The sequence below is a fragment of the Petaurus breviceps genome, unplaced genomic scaffold (genome assembly GCF_028583685.1).
Source record: "Petaurus breviceps papuanus isolate PSGF00001 unplaced genomic scaffold, PetGlider_PUasm1.0 90459, whole genome shotgun sequence".
Classification (NCBI taxonomy): domain Eukaryota; kingdom Metazoa; phylum Chordata; class Mammalia; order Diprotodontia; family Petauridae; genus Petaurus; species Petaurus breviceps.
The window spans coordinates 588,400-601,543 of NW_027187259.1; the positions used below are offsets into that span (position 1 = coordinate 588,400).

The following is a 13,144-nucleotide window of genomic DNA, read 5'->3' on the forward strand; positions in this document are numbered from 1 at the left end:
GAAAAGTTTCAGTCCAGCATTGGAGTCAAAAGCCAGATTATAAGAAGGTGAGAAGTGACTAGGATGTGAGGAAGTAGAGCCAGCTCCTAAAAAGGTTCTTCTAAGAATTTGGCAGTGGAAGAGGGGTAAGATATAGGATGATAACTTGAGGGGATAGCAGGATCAAGTGAAAGGGTTGGGATTTTCTTTTTTTGTTTTTAAGATTGGGGAGATCTGGACATGTTTATGTAGGCAGTAGGGAAGGAGTCAGTGGATACAGAAATTGAAGATGATCCGGGGAGGGACAAAGGGGCAAATTCTTGAATGAGATGAGGGATATGATTGCCAATCCTGATGAATATTTGGGGTACTCTGGGTTGAACTATTTACATTTTAGGATTTCAAGCTAGAAGGTAAAAAATGATTCATCAAAAAAGCCCTGGTACTTTACATTGTGACCAAGGAGAATTTCACTTCTCACAGAAGGCAAGCTGCGAATGATGAAGGAAGAGGATCACCTTTCTTTTGGTTCCTTGTCTCTACTCATGTGCACTCTAGAGTCCAAAGAGTTGACTGACCTCTAGGAAGAGCTCCCTTATCTTGAAGGGATTATCAGCCCCACAAAGAAGAGCACCAAGAATATGGCCGTCAAATGCCTTACAGGTAAGTACTTGGCTTTTGGTCTTGGAATGCCTCATAGCCTTGTGTAGCAGGGAGATTGAAGGCAGGAACCACATCCCCTTTCCCCCAACTCTCTCACTTCTCTCTATAGGATCTTTTTCTTTTTTTTTTTAAGCAATAGGGGTTAAGTAACTTGCTCAAGGTTACACGGCCAGTTGTTTCTGGGTGTGGTGCTAAGTATCTGAGCCCGGATTTGATCCCCAGGTCATCCCCACTCTGGGGCTGGTGCTCTTACTCGCTGAGCCACCTGGCTACCCCTATAGGATCTTTTTCAAGTGGCATTTCCTAGAGATTAGAGATCAAAGATTTTTCTTCTAGTAACTCACTAGGGAAAATCTGCCAGTAGTGCTGTCTTATGGTGGGTGCTCTCATTTGCATGACCTTCCCTTGCCTGTACCCTTCTGCCCACTCCTGATGCCTCAACCCTTGCTGCCTAGACACTATCTCATGTGTTGAAGACAAAGCTCAGGAAGTTAATGTTGCAATTGCTGCACAGAATCAGTTATGCAACTCTGTTGCCTTATCAAAAGAGCGACATATCACAAGTATTTTTACTTCAATTTTTTACCATTTTGCATTAGTTCCTGGGAACTTTTACATTTCTCCATTCTAAAAGATTCTCAAATATTTGATAAACCTGGCCAGCTCCACTTTGTGTTTTGATTAGCAAGATGTAGTAGAAAGAACACTGAAGGAGGATCCTGGAGGTATCAGCACCCCTACTGACTAGTCATATGACCTTAGGTAAGGCACCTAACCTCTTCATACCTTTTGCTAACAATTCCCTTGATTGGAGACTCTTACTCTGTGCTTTGGTGTATAGGCATCTGAGGCCATAGGTATGGCTCTTGATCCTCGCTATGGTTTATCTTCTCTTTAGGATTATTTAGTACCTCTCTTGCTAGTATCCTTCTTTCTAGGTCATTTCTATTGTCCTTCAGAGTTTTCCATTTTGTCCTTTTGTCTGGTCACTTTTTCCCCTGACCATCAAGTTCTTGATATGTGGAGAGCTGTGTGAAGGATGCCAGCCAGGTTTTCTCCATTCTCACAGAGGACCGAATGGTCATAAATTACAGGAGGGAAAGAAACAAGCATTTATGAAGCACCTGCTGTGTGCCGGGCTGTGCTAAGTGCTTTAGGAATGTCTCATCTGATCCTCACATGAGCTCTGGGAGGTTAGGTGCTATTATCATCCCCATTTTAATGTCCAAGCCCGGTATTCACTGCACAGTGTAGCTCCTTAAATTGATGACATGGGGTGGCCATACCCAGTTCTTTGGGTACTCTCCAGGGAAGACTATGCTGCCAGTGGGAAGTGAGGCTACAAATCATGCCTTAATAGGGCATAGAGGGTGGAGGGGCAAACAAGCATAGGCAGTACAGAAACAAGCAGCAGACAGTGGAGAGACAAAAATAAGGTAGTGGAGGAAGTCAAGCAGCGTGAGGAGGAGGAATGGGAGAGGCAAGGAGGATCACTCACCTAACCATGGAACAGAGTTGGGAGCACTTCACAGCATGGCCCCAGATGGAGATGGAAGAAGGCTGGCGGGTGGGGCTTTGAGGGTCTCATTCTTACAGGGTTTTAAGGGGAACTGACTCATTCTTATCCGTGCCACCTTGGGGTGGTTCATTAATGTATCCGCATCATCTCAAAGTCATCAGTTTACATATCTTAAGACTAAAAGGCCCTGACTGCCAAGGCTAGATGGCATCCCCTGATTGAGCACACAGTATCAAGATATGATTTTGGGGTGATAGGTGATACAATTTGTAAATTATGCTCCTCCTCTTTGCAGTCTTATTTTCTGCTGTTGCTGCTTTAGACTGGCTACTTGCATAGCGACTAGACACCATAGCGACTAGAAGGGTAGTCACAGGGACCAGAGCAAGATATAATTCAACACCCATCTGTAGAACAGAAGAGGAGGAAAACAAGATGATCAGGGTCTCCAGATACTCAGACAAGCTGTTGAAGAGGGCTTTGGACTCTCCTTCCATGGTGATTTTCTTCAGTGATACTCTCTCATATATTTAGATATTCATCTGCTTGGAGGCAGAGGACTGGACAAGATGATTTGAAGTGACTACCACCTATGTTTTTCTAGAAACACTCGCCAAAGTCAGGCTAACAGGATTTTATTCAGTAGCTCAGGGCAGGGGTGAAGGAGTTCCCAAGGGACCTCAGAGGTCATCTAGACCAGGGCTTCTTAAACATTTTCTACACATGATCTCTTCAGTGCTTCTTGAATCTAAACAGAAATCCCCTCTGCAGTGATCCTGGAGGTCATATGCTCTTCTCTTGAAGATACCCTGGGGAACTAGTTCCTGAAGCATTCTGTTCCACATTGTGGCAGTTTCACTTGTGAGGATGTTTATTCCTTTACATTTCAGGATTTCAGTGCCTCCTGTGCTGTTCTCATCCATATCTTCCCATAAATCCTCTGTGGAAGAGCTGCAGCCTTTTGGCCCTTTTAAGTTCTGTGGGAACCAGTGCAACACTCTTACTTGTCATTTGTTAGTCCTTGTTCTTGCTATTGACTCCATGGGTGGGGAAGATGGCCTAGAGGCCACATATGGCCTTCTCAGTCCTTGATTGCGGCCCTTTGACTGAGTCCAAGTTTTACAGAACAAATTCTTTTATAAAGGAGATTTGTTCTGTGAAGTTTGGATTCAGTCAAAGGGCCATACTTATGGACCTAGAAGACCACATGTGGCCTAAAGGCCACATCCCCACCCCTGAACTAGCCCACATCCTTTTCTGGCCAAATGGGCCCCTGATGTCTTTTATGGATGCAAATCATCATTAGTAATATACTGCAGTCTACCAATCTTTAACTTCATCTTTCCATTCCCAAACCTACCCTCTTCCATGGAGCAGAAATCACTTCTCTGCAACTTCTCATTAGTTATAGTTCTGTTTTCTGAGACCAAGCAGAACCAGTCTAATCCCATTCTGATAGGTTCATCCTTCGGGAATTTTATGACAATGCTCATTCACCCCTCAAGTCTCTATAAGCCCAGGTTGGATGGGACCACAGGGCAGGAAGACCCAACTAGTACTCAGGTGGAGGAAGGGACAGTCTGCTTGGAGTTTTAACCCCTTTCTGCCAGATCCTATGGCCTATGAGAACCTGCCATAGTGGGAAGCATTCCTTCTTAAGCTTTTGGACCCAGCAGTTTAGAAGGGAGAGCTGTATCCCAATACCTCTGAGTAGTTCCTTAGTGACTAGGATCCCATAGTAGTACTAATCTTCCAGAATAACATTTGCCTAAGCTGGTGATTTTTATTCAGTCTCCTGTGGACCTAAATGACCACTTCCTCATTGCTCCATAATGGTATATATTCTGGCACTACTGCTTTTAGTTCTTCTTGTCCATACTGAAATGGCAAGAGAAATGCATTTTATTTTTTACCGTTAAACTTTGTGTAAGATTGACTCGATGAGCCAAGGCCAGGAGGACCTCACAGAATCCCAGAATTCTTCAAAGCTTATCTAGTCCAACCGATACCTGAACAAGAATCCCCTCAACCTCCTGACCAATAAGTAGTCATCTAGCCGTTGCTCGAAGACCCCCAGTAAGGGAACCCAGTACCTCTGGAGGTAACTCAGTCAACTTCTAATTAGTCAGCCAGTCAGTAAGCATTTATTAAGCATCTTCTGTGTTCCAGGTGCTGTTTTAAGTATCAGGGATACAAAGAAAGGCAATCTAACGGGAAAGGCAAAATGCAAGCAAGCATGTCGAATCAAGATCCAGACAAGATACGTAGGAAAAAATCAACAGTGACAAGACACTACAATTAAAGGGGGCCAGGAATGACTTCCTGTAGAAGAGGGATTTTAGCTGGGTCTTGAAAGAAGCTAGTGATATGAACTGGAAGTCCTCCATAATCCTAGCTGCCTTCCTGTGGACATTTCCTCACCTCGTCAAGAGGCTTCCTTACCCGTAGCACATACACTGGAATACAAATATGCTCATCTATAATCTTTTCTCATAAGGGAAAGTAAGACAGACAGAAACACACACACACACACACAGAGTACCTAGAAAGAATAAAAATTCCAGTTCTTCACAAACCTACCCAACATTCATTCTGACACACACTGCTAGCCCAAACCTTGAGTTTCTGGATTATTTTAATGACCATTGTAATGGTTGTTTCTTTGCAAGCAAACATGCCAATATACCTCTAGTTACTAGCCCTAGCAACTATATTGATTTGGCAAATTTTAAAGGCAGCTAGATGATACAGTGCTGAGAGTGCTGAGCTTAGAGTCAGGAAGACCTGAGTTTAAATTCTGTTTCAGACACTACCTGTGTGACTTAGGCAAGTCATTTGATCTTTGCCTCAGTTTCCCCAAATACAAAATGGAGATAGTAATAGCACCCACCACTAAGGGTTGTAGAGGAGCAGCCCTTAGAGTACCAGCTAAATACAAGGAATTAGCCTTATGAAAGGCTTTTTTTTCCCTTTTAAAGTATCACTAACAATAACAACAACTTTCATTAAGATAACACTTTGATAGTTTCAAGACATTTTACATATGTGATCTCCTTTGACACTTACTAGCACCCTGCAAAGTCATTCTCCTCTTCCTATTATCTTTTCCTGACTAGACCTGCTACTGGATGTTGGATAACTGAGTCAAAACTTTTGCTGCCTTGAAGCTCCCTTATGCTATATATTTGAATGTAACAGCAGCACTAAAATATAGATTATAAGCATTGAGTATTAGAAACTCTGTGAGTTTCTTTAGTAAATATATCCTGTTCCTTACTTATCCAAGCCTCCTATGAGCAAGTCACTGACAGAATGGTAACAAGTCCTTGCCCTCAAGTCGCTTAAGTTCTGCTGGATTGACACAACATATAAACAGTTAAGTATTTATGATTATTTGAGGAAGAAGAGAGCAGTAACAAGTGAGACCCAAAAAGGCTAGTAAGAGAACTTGGAACACGAGCTAAGCCTTGAGCAAGGTCAGGGATTCTAAGTGGGTGTGAAAGGAAGGGGGAGGCAGGAAGGGTGTGGCAGCAAAGAGATTGTGTTCCGGTTTAGACAATAAATGGAGCATCTACAATGTGAGTTCTTAAACTGGGAGTCCTTGGGTGGATTTCAGGGAATCTGAATTTGAATGGGAAAAGATTCCATGTTTGTTTTCACTAACTTCAAACTAAAACTGAACATTTCCTTCAATTATGAATTTTCTAAAAAAACAAAAACAAAGCCATTATTTTGAGAGGAGGTCCATAGGCTCTACCAGACTAGCAAATGGGTCCATGACCAACCCCCTCTCCCTCCCCACCAAAGGGAAAATAAAAAGTTAAACACTTCTGTAAAGTGAGGGAGTTGGACTAGATGAAATCCTTCCAGTTGTAAATCTGTGATCCTGTGGGATTTGGTCGGTCAAGATTCTTACAGTCTTCATTTGGGAAACTTCGCCCTTCAATCCAACCTAAGATTATATTCAGTTTCTTAGCCACCATACTATATATCGTGCTATATGTGTGTGTGTGTGTGTGTGTGTGTGTATGTATATATATCATACTATAGATTCATATTAAGAATTCAAGTTGCTAAAACCTTCCTCATCTTTCTCAGATGAATTGCTATGTATTTAGCTAAGTCTCCCCCATATCATATTTGTGAGGCTGATTCTTCAAAGTCTAAGACTTGACACTTTTTCTTATTAAATTTTATCTTACTAGATTTAGCCCAATGTCCTAGCTTGTCAAGAGCTGTTTGCACCCTGATACTGGGTTTGCTATTTCTCCAGGCTCTGTCTCACCTTCAAATTAAATAAGCATACTTTCTAACCTTTATTCAGGTCCCTGATGAGTGCCAAATTGCACTGGCTAACCTCAGATCCCCGAGGCCATTCAATTCAACCACCTCCAAACCCACCTAATTGAATTATTGTCCAGCTCATCTTTCTCCACTTTTCCCACAAAAATAACCTGACAAACTTTATTAAATGTTAAAATCTGGGCAAAACAATCGTGACAAATTAAACCCGCAAGAGACAGAGTTTCCAGGTAATTAATAATCAATTAATTAGTCTAGCCTTTAATTATAAATTGATGATCAGTGGTTTCTCTTGGTAAACAAAGATGAGGGGTGGCTAGGTGGCACAGTGAATAGAGTACCAGGCCTGGAGTTAGGAGGACCTGAGTTCAAATAGGTCCTCAGACACTTAACACTTACTAGCCGTGTGACCTTGGTCCAATCACTTAACCCCAATTTCTCTGCCTTCCCCCCCCAAAAAGTCAAAAACAAACCAAAAAAACCCCACAAAGATGACAAGGGAGACTGAAATACCTTAAATCAGATGTGTACCTTCTGAAAGGGAACTCCCCTGACAAGTGAAACTCAACCCTGATTGGGGGACATTTAATGGGGATGTGAACCAAATGTCCTCCTGCTGAGACTGTAGCTTCATCCTGAGATTCAGCAGCCTCCAGCAATGGAGGGCATTTCCCCCCATTCCTTTCTGGCTAGTTTTCTCCTTAATGAGCTGGGTTGCCCTAAACTAATGAAGGGGATAAAGGACCAGGGGTTCCTCCCCTAGGCAAAGGCTCAGTTTATACACTAAACAGAAATCCTGCCCAACCTAATTAAGGAGCATGTGCCTTAGAGGCTAGTAGTAATGTCATCATTCAGTTATGCCCTTCAGATATTGACTGACCTTTTCAGGAACTGGGCCTTAACAGAAATAGGAAGAAAAAGGTGGATCAAAAATTAATAGTTAGTTATTGATATAATTAATATAATTTCACAATGAAGCCCAGAGAACAGCCAGGAAGCTACACATTTCACTTCTCTTGGTAGAAAGATGAGGGCTATGGGTGTGAAATATTGTGTACCAGCTTTCTACCAGGCTTTTGCCCTTCAGGGTCTTTGGAGGACAAGTAATTACTTCCTCTTCAGAGTGTCCAGCTGCTTTCTTGTTCCCCTCATATATATTTCTTAGATCCTAGTGTTCATTGGCCCTCCTTCCTTTTGTCTTCTCTGTGACATTCTTCTACCTACCAGTCTCCTGTAATGGCGGGATTTTCCCTCTGCTTCTGCAGAATCTTTTTTTTACTTTCACATTGAAATCCTGTTTTCTTTTGAAACTATTTTGGAGCTATTGAAAAAAAGGTTGAATTTGGAGTCTGAGAATCAAGGTTTGAATCCTGGCTTCTGCTACATATTTGTGTAGCAAAGGCTTTGGACTTACTCTACCAGTTGTTCAAATTAATTATCTGACCTAGAAAATAATTCTGAGGTAAAAGCTACTGAGTAATGATTTAATAGCAACAGTCTACTGGTTACCATTAAGTTAGGTCAATTAATCCCTCAGTAATTAGTGACTTACAAAGTTTATAACAGAAAAGAGGAATTAAAAATTACAGCACTCTTAGGAAACTTGTTTTGAACATAATTCAATTGGATAAGGCAGGTCATCTGACTATTTTACCCCCCCCCCTGCTTTCTTAACCCAAATTCATACTGTTGGAAACATTTTGAGTGTGGAAATGTGTGTATGTGTGTGGTGGTGGTGGTGGGAAATGGGAGTTTCTAGGGTGGGACAACTATTAAATCTGAAATTCTATTGAATTAGGGCCTGTGTCTATCAACCTGTCTGTCAAAAGTGAGATTGTCTAAGGAATCTCTGCTCTGCAGCTATCAGGAAAATGGGAACTTAAGACTGGGAAAAAGGAACTTAACCTTTAGTTAACTTCTCCACTAGGAGTGGAAAGGGGGACTTAAGCTAGCAGTCAACCTCTATCCTCCAGCTGCCAGAAAGGGAAACTTAACTTTAGAAAATTATATTATTTAACTTATACTTAATAGTTCAAGAAAAAGAGGGGTAGTTAGAATCAGCAAGCTAAGAGTCAACCCCACTTTTTCCAGATGCCATAAAGGGAAACTTAGCCTTTATAAAGAGTCTTATAATCCCATGATTATTTTATTCCTACAAAGATAGATGTTTCACTCTAAATGATCTTCTGCTAAATGATAAAGTCCTATCCATCTATCCGCTAAATCTATGGGTAACCTAGACTCAGGAGATCCTCTTTGTTAGTTTGGCTTGGCTGTTAGAGCTAGCTTTTTTTTTTTTTAAGCAATAGGGGTTAAGTAACTTGCTCAAGGTTACACGGCCAGGTGTTTCTGGGTGGGTGCTAAGTGTCTGAGCCCGGGATTTGATCTCCAGGTCTTCTCAACACTGGAGCCTGTGCTCTTACTCGCTGTGCTACCTGGCCGCCCCACAGAGCTACTAGCTTTTTCTAAAGAAAAAAGCCAAATCCTACAATCAAACTAAAATCAAAGTAATCAATACTGATTCAATGTGTATTCCTTTACAATTCTCCCTTTGATCCTTAAGGAAATTATTTCCTTATGGTTCACTTGAGTAGAGAATCAAACTCCTTCAAATGGTCTATGCTCTTAACAACCAGTCTCCCTAATTGGTCTGAGTGTGACTGCAAAGTCAGAGCAATTTGCCCCATTTCCACTGACGAATCTTTAGAAGGCTTCATAGCATTGGAAAGGGAAGCAACAGTTTCTACCTCAAGTGACAGGAATTCTTTAGTCATGATATCAGTTGGTGCTCCTATTCTGACCCCTTTAGCTACATCTATTTCTACTGTGAGACTTTTTTTCGGTGACATGTGGGGCAATTTCTCCAGTTAGCTTTGGTGATAACACATTTATCATTATTATTATTTTTAACACAAAAGCAGGTGGACAGGAATCGGCACCCGTGATTCGGGGTGCTTAGGTGGACTTGGTAACAGACCCAACATCTATGGGGCCCAAATGAGTATGTCATACTTGATTATGAAATCAAGGTGCAGCTTTATTTGCACAGTTGTCTATGAGCAGTGATGCTAGGATTGATGGCAGTGATACAATTTCACAAAGTGAGTGGGCTGTCCTACAGATTAAAGCCTTATTACCTATGGCTGGTGCATTGACAAAATTTCCAGGGGCCAGTCCACTTTGGTACAGAAACAGTATTAGTTCCTCCCTGTTCTGCCCCTTCCTGTTACATCAACAAGTCCATCCCACTGTGTGATTCCCAAGTTCTGGGTCTTAATACTTGACACAATCATTAACTTGGAACAAGGTGCTAAGTACCTGTTTGATTGCAAATACAAGGGACAGGGAAGATCTTCAAATTCCCATTACTATTACACACACAGTTATAAATTTAGATCATAACTCTGGCTGGGGGGTCCTCAAACCTCTGGTGAAATCATAAGAATTTAAGGCAAAAGGCACTTAATCATTATAATTTTTTTCAGACTAATCACATTTACTTTAATAATTCAACAGGGAAGTGGCCTCTCCAACAGCACTTTACAATGTTTTTAGAAAAATGTCATGTAGCTGTATATATTTAAAAGCTGTATATATTAAAAATGCTCCTAATTAAAAGAGAATTGACATTTCTAATCATATGTCTAACATGCTTCCAAATTCCACAATACAAGAAAACTCTAAGTCTAGAGAATATCTATTCAGTTAAATACAATCTTAAATTATCCTTCTTTAAAAAAATCATCCATGGGGGCAGCTAGGTGGTGCAGTGGATAGAGGACCAGCCCTTAAGTCAGGAAGACCTGAGTTCAAATTTGGCCTCTGACTAGACACTTGATACGCTAGCTGTGTGACCCTGGACAAGTCACTTCCCCAAATTGCCTCACCTCCCCCCCCAAAAGTCATCCATGTTATTGTCTTTGATGTATTATTTAATCCAAAAGCTAATAACAATCGTGAACATTTATACAGTGATCATTATTACCCTGGGAGGTAGGTGCTATTATTATTATCCCATTGTACATACAAAGACTGATCAAAGTTTCTAATATACTACAATTATAATGTAACTTCAAAACAAAATTTTCAGCCCAATCAGGTTTTTTATTTATTATAATTAGTGGCAATAACTAGACCTCATTTTTCACAAGGGTTGTATGGCAATGCCCCCAGTCCCCATAACTGCTTCTTTATTTCTTTGAATCACCCAGGGAGTCAAATCAATTCTTTTTATTTTTCTAACTTTTTGTAACAGTGTATCTTAAGGCATTTCTTAAAAAAAAATTCCCCAAATCCCCTTTTTTTTTTTTTTGCTTTTTGGAGGGCAATTGGGGTTAAGTGACTCGCCCAATTTGGGGTCACACAGCTAGTTTTTGTGTTAAGTGTCTGAGGCCAGATTTGAACTCAGGTCCTCCTGAGTCCAGGGGCGGCACTCTATTCACTGTGCCACCTACCCGCCCCAACCTCTTTTTTTTCAAGCCCTGCATTTACCCTGTGTCAGTGCAGACTCCAACTTTCCTTAAATTCTCTACCCATTCTTCTCTCATCCCTACTTGCTTAGACTGTTATCTTTTCTTTCATTTTATAAAAATCCTTCAAAAATAGATCTTTATTGTTATCTTATCCAACACTCCTCTTACTTTTTTCCACTTCCTTATTTCCTATAGTCTTTATTTCCCAATCTTTACTTCACCGAATTTCCCTTTATTCTTCAGCACAAGATTTTATTATACAAAACTGATTAATTGCAATACGGTCACCTGTTTTTCCCCTTAAGGCTTACAATTGCACAGTTCATTCCAATTTCTTTAAGGCCTGTAGTTTTTTTGTTTGTTTTTAATAAGTGACAGTCAAACCCAAATACAACTTACTGAGCACAACTGTAAAGTTTAGGTCCTTCCTAGAGGGGAAGTCATCTATCTCCTTCTCAAAGTTAACCTCTTTTATGCTGGAAAAGTATTCATCTACCTGTTTCATGGCCAAGGCCCAACTATGGCATAGGAATGTCACAGATACTGGTATCTTAAAGCTCCTCCTCTCACTATAGTAAGTTATTATTACTATGCTTTATTATGCACTCTAAAGGAAATATTGAACAGTTTTCTCCACATTTAAACTGCCTTCCTTTCTCTCTCTCTCTCTCTCTCTCTCTATATATATATATATATATATGTATATATATATATATATATATAATTTAATAACATTGTGTAAAAGCAGTCTCCATTTTGGTGTTGATGATCATGAATGATCTTTATTCCTAATTGCCTCTTCCTTTTACAAAGTTTTTTTATATTTTTCAATGCTGTAGATAACATTATTAGGTTATTTAATTCTTCAGTGATTTGAAATTAACAGGAATCCTCATTACATAATTTAACTTTGGATTCACCTAAATGAAATACAGCTGTATAATTACTAATAGTAATAAGGGCCATTAAATTAAATTAAACATTGAACTGCTAAGATTTCAAATTTCAGGACCAAATATTATCAGTGTGCTTTTGCTTTAATTTATGTTTGACAATGAAGTAAGAAACATCCTAAAATAATTTCTGTCTTCAATAATTCTTACCCTAACTTATTATAGCCTTACTTATTATAATTCTACCAAAATACAATTTTTACTTCTATGATTTCAACACGTTTTGTTGTGTTTCTAATTTACCTAAACAATTGATTTAAACTACAGTGATAGCATTAAATTTCACTTATTTTCACTTGCTTCATGATTTCCAAACGAGCTTCTCTCTTTCAGGGAACACTTTTGGATTCACCTTCAATCTAGAAGTCCCAATGTAGGGACTGATTGCAGGGCTTGCTTGGTGTCTTTACGTTGGTTGTTTGAAATCAGTAACCAACAGAAGGCTCAATAAATTCCAACTCTACTTACTTTTCTTCTTTTGGGATCTGAAGGTAGTCTTAAAATTTTCCTGTTCTGCCTTCTAATAAAAAAAAAAAATTCACATTTTCTTCTTGCAATAAATTTGTCTCAACTTTAAGTACATCTTTAAAATATACCTTTAGTCTACACTAAAGTAAGCTTGTCACATACAACATCCAACTTACCTACTATGTATGAAACAGCCAAGGTGAAAACAGATACAGATATGAACAGCCATGCACAAGCACTTCTTACTTTGTATCTGACACACTTGATCTTTCAGTCAGATTCTGTGAGTCTAATCAGGAGCCAGCAAGTCAGCGAGGCTGACTGCTCTGAAAAACATTTCCCATTTAGTTGTTCATGGAAGTCTTTCAAAGAGAAAAGATTCTTGGCCCAGTGCTGGCTTGTTTTAGGTATCAGGATCTGAGTAAATGGCACCGGTTAACTGTTGAAGAAGAAAATATTAATACTGTAAAATCTGCATTTTAGGCACAGATCTGCTGGGAAAGAATGTAATTTAATTTATCATAAATCTAATATCTAAGAATTTTTAACCTAGAGAGAGAGACATCCAAACTGACATAGTCTCCCCCTATGCCCTTGGACATGACTATCTCTCCCAGAATGATTTGGGATAACATTTATAGGAATCTTGAACAAGGAAAAGATCCTGGTGTTGAAATATAGTTTGGGGTTAACATTCCAGATTAGTCACTATTTAATTCATTCCTGGACCACTCCCCTCAAAGATTGAAAAGTGTTTCTGCCTAGTGATCTGTATCTTCTTAACTGTG

General features: G+C 39.9%; 1 protein-coding gene across 1 annotated transcript in view; it reads left to right on the forward strand.

Annotated features, from left to right (window-relative positions):
• The window catches only part of LOC138141708 (toll-like receptor 13), a 20,209-nt gene continuing 7,065 nt past the window's right edge, over window positions 1-13,144 (forward strand). The window contains exon 1 of the mRNA XM_069062503.1: window positions 1-642. The gene's annotated coding sequence lies outside the window, so the exon portion shown is untranslated. The remainder of the gene's footprint in view (window positions 643-13,144) is intronic.